This window comes from Dysidea avara, chromosome 8, assembly GCF_963678975.1.
Source record: "Dysidea avara chromosome 8, odDysAvar1.4, whole genome shotgun sequence".
Taxonomy (NCBI): domain Eukaryota; kingdom Metazoa; phylum Porifera; class Demospongiae; order Dictyoceratida; family Dysideidae; genus Dysidea; species Dysidea avara.
Window position 1 is genome coordinate 26,253,132 of NC_089279.1, and position 4,850 is coordinate 26,257,981.

Below are 4,850 nucleotides of genomic sequence, written 5' to 3' on the forward strand. Positions count from 1 at the left end.
AATTCTTTTTAGAGGCGCTTATACGCACGAAGGTGCTGGGTGACTATTTTACAGTTAGTTTGACTTCGGTTTGCTTTGTTCTCAGGTGAATTTATAATAAATGCTAGTAAAATGTGCATATTTTCGTAAGTTTTAAACTGATCTTGGTTGGCCTGACATAAAATTTACTAGTTGTTTTAATCAGAAGCATGGCTGGTTCCTCCACAAGGGGGGGGGGGGCATTTGCCCCAAATGCCCCATCCTGGATCCGCCATTGGTATCCAGGGGCGTAGGGAGGGGGGGTTCAGGAACCCCCCCCTGTAAAATTTAGACTTCTGCAAGCAGGATCCTAACACACCATTTAGTGTGGCAGGACAAAATGAGTGAGCAATATAGTGTAATGGCACAGCACAACAATTGATAAAACTTACAATACATTCATCTCTCAGGGAAGGATTTACAGAGGTAACATGAGCCCTCTTCAAAACTTGTTAAAAAGATCGATATACTCTAATAGAGCAGTCAGGTATATACTCTAATAGAACATGCATGTAAATATCCATGTCCATAATATTATAAAGTTTTTTAGACATTCCAACATTAAATGCAAAACTTAGCATGACCTTATACTGCTATAGCTTTGGTGTGCAGTGTTTAAAGATACAGAGCTCCAGTATTTTATCACTTGTGTTATGCAAAATGAATTCATGCTATGCATATTTGTATAGCCGTTATATTGTTTTGATTGTCATTTGTATCAGTGGATTCATGGCTTCTATACCACAGTGAGATATAACCATCGCTTACAGATTACTATATGTGTCTCTATATGTTATGCTGTCTGTTTCCACTAGGTGACTTTATCTAGTACTACCTTCATCCCAGGGCACTTAATGCATCATAATTAATGTACTTTTTGCATAAAATATAACAATTTGCTGAGTTTTGATTTATTAAAATATTGAAAGTCTCTCAGCGGCTGGGGGCTGTGCCCCCAGACCCCTGCTTCTAGTAACTCAATGCTGGTGCTGGAACCCCCCTTCAAAAAATCCTGGCTACGCCCCTGGTATCTATGGTGAGGGGTAGCTATTGTCAGTAGGTGAAGACCTTTTTTTTTTTTTTTTTTTTTTTGGTCTTCAACCTACAGCTAGGCTGAAGTTGCAATATTTACTCAACACGAATCAAACGCTCAAAATGTAGACTCGTTCGCTCACCCAAGACTAGACGAAACACTTCTCGGCTTTAATTAATCCGGGTCACATCCGGGTCAGTGGGTCATCCGGGTCAGCAGTAGTGACCCGGTTTCAAAGTTGTAGCACACACTCAACTTTGTGACAGATTTAAGGAATTTGAAGGTATGCACAACAGATATATCTACTGTATGCAAAACAACCAAGTTGGTGTAGTCTTTAAAAACCTGGTGAAAATAGTTTTGAAATCGAAACATCAGCCATGATGTTTGATAATGCTATTATGTTAATATACTACTGAATTATTAGCATTAACATAATTACAGGCATTCCTTGGCAGTCACATTTGATTTCACAACTTTTCACCCAGGTTTTTAATGGGCCATGCTGTTTACAGCTTGACTGCTTTGCTTGGATTTCACTTACTTTTGTACTTTAATATACCTCAAAGTTAACCTTAAACTGGATTCAGGATTGTTTTTACCCAATTGCAATTTCTGCTTCTCTGCAGATGTGGTGATGATTATGGAAGACAGCTAGAAGGTACAATAGTATCATTGTATTGTAGACTTTATTTGAGTATTAAATTTTGGCAATTGCTTTTGTGATACTTTAATAGAGTGCATATCTCTTTCAAGGACTTCTAACAGAGCATTTGTAATATACAATTTTATATCAGGTTGGTTTTCTCCTTGTAATTCTGTAGCTGTCACTGTGATCTCTTTAAACTATATTTGAACCACAATGGTTAACGTTTACACAAACTGATTTTCAGTTTAATTTCTTATTATACAAAGTGGTTTATAATTAGCTTCTTTGCAGATAGGCATGGCAAAAAATCGACTTTAATTTACACAAAAAATCATCCAAACTTTGTGAATATAAATTTATCAGACTTAGTACGTAAGTTTTCCTTAATATACCCATAATGTAGGAGGTGATCAAGTGTGTGCATGGTTATTTGTAGTGTGCAAAAGGAAGATAAATGGAAGAATACAAAGTAATAAAACTGAACTTTGAAGGTTTGTATTTCCACAACAGTTAAAAAGCAGTTCATAGCAAAGTACAGTATCACAAATTTGGTATGTGGCATGCTGAAGGTGGAGGGCGTCCACAGCATAAAAATCATTCCATTTGGAGGAGGAAGTACCATAATTATGTATACTTATGTATGAAATATATTTTATTTTTTCCTGACAATATACCTTGGGTGTGGCATGCCGCCTTTCTTGGCCACACAACATGTTATCTGGTGTCTTGATACATCCATCTGCATGAAATCTCATACCTTTATAATTAGGCTAAAATAAAACGTGCGATATGACTAGCTGTTTTCTTGAACTACATTATTGGTTGAAGTTAGCTATATTTGTTAAGATTTGGTATATATGAACATACATCCTACTGTAACTAGACATTTTAATGGTTACTTGAGATCATAAGTTTCCAATACTTATCATACATATGTGCATTGGTGGAGCCCCACACTTTTATTGGACAATGTCTGTAAGAAAGATGTAATAGAACAGACAATCACTCTAATACAACATTTAATAAAACAGACAATCACTCTATTAGAGCTGTCGCTTTTATATTTCTTTCAAAACTTTGAGTAACTGCTGAATTTACTTGCAATATCATAGTGAAATCATCAAAACTGTTTTCTAAACTATGGAAATTTTCCTAGGGGCAAGCCCCCATACCTCCATTAATTACATCCATGTATTCTATATACTTCTTTGTAAGCTTCATTGTCAAAGTCGCCCTCTCCCCGACTCTTTGGCCTGCTTCATTGCCCTTGTACATGTATTAGACCACTGTATTATAAACAAGTGCTGTAAAGGTATCCACTGCCTTAGTTTATTCATGGCTAGTGTAGTAAGTACTTTATAGTGCACTTAAGCTTCATTATGAGCTGTTCAGCTTGCATTTGGGTTTCCTGTGTTTAATTGTTTACCCACAATCGAAGCGATCTGCATGATTGTGTCAATACACTGATGTTTGGCCTCTCAGCAGTGCCTTGTCATTGTTCTTACTACGTTGTCCACAATAGAAATTCACATGGTCCCATATAAATACAGTCGTGAATTATTCCTCCAGTTTCCCACACTTGCAGGTGAGTCACTCAAGTGGAATATATTAGTTGTAACATGGGCACTTGTGATTTGTCTAAAATCACTTGTGCCCATGTTATAACTACTATGGTACATAACTGTGGAGAATTCTTAAGTGGTATGTGGTGACTGTTCTATTAGAGTATTTGACTGACTGCTCTATTAGAGTATAGTATATCTCAATCTTGAATGGAAAAAAAATTTGGGCAGGGGGAAGGGGATCCACCACTGCATGCAATAATACTGTACATGCATGTAACTATATATAGTTAAATTCTCATCACTAAACCAATATGTTCTTAACTCTTGAAAGTTTGATATGCTGAACTATAAGATCAACTTTATAATTTCAAGCTAGCTACACCAGTGTAAAAAGTAGGAATGAATAACATGAAGAAAGTTATATGCACATATCGCACAAATATAAATCTGATAAAGGTAGTGGTTGTAACTAAAGTGTGACAATTATTTTATTGATCCATACATAACAAACCCCGACTCTACCTTTAGGTTATCATTATTATATTGCTTGTTTCCCATCACCTAGTGCAACAAAAACTGATGCAGGCGGGAGGTGATTATTGATTATTAATTAGACGCTCATTTGAGTATATGACTACTCTATTAGAGTATCTTGATGTGAAAGGCACAAAATCTATCAACCCTTGCACCCAGTTGAACAACAGTGGAGGGACTCCAACCTCTTTCATTACCCTAGTACTATGTTTATATGCACAGCTAATACATATACATTACCACTTGATTATTCTGTGCCTCCGTCAATCATGAAATAGTGCATTCACGTGATCTATAATCAAATAATTAAAATTTGGTGTGGATGCCTAAAAATTGATGTGGGCGGTGATGGGAAACAAGGAATACAATAATGATGGCCTTATCAGTTGGTCAAAATTGCTTAGTAGTGATAGATATTGATGCAAGTGATGTAGCAGTAGAATTAGAGAACAGATTACATAATAATAACAACCAAAGTCCTGTTATGCATGTCTTCTAGCTGTTCTTCAAATATTCTAGCTCTCCAGTGCATGACTAAGTATCGCCATTATAATACTATGCATGCCATTATCATGAAGAAAAATCAGATTAAAACCTTCACTAAGAAGTAGGTGTATTGAACATTTGTAGAAGCCACTGGTCTTTGATGAGTGCATTGCCAGATTGATTGAATGTCAGAGCTCAATAAAGTTTGATGCATGCAAAGATTTGGCTGAAATTGAGTTTCTTTATTTTGGGGCCTTCTCACAGGTCCAGATGGTGATAACAATAATTATTGTCTAGTTGAAATTCTTCTATATTGAGGTGGCCACAATACTTATAATTAGCCTTATCATATGCATAGCCATGCAAGAAAGCTGGTTTCACACAGCAAATAAATAATAACAGGAAGAGAGAAAACACAATATTCATAGCATGCAGCTCTGTCATCCCTTGAACCATTTCTGATTTTGTTTTGCATATACATACATTATTCATATGTGTGGGTATAATACTGCAGCCAGTGCTAGCTACAGTTTATATGCTTGGTCATATATTGCAATCTTTACTT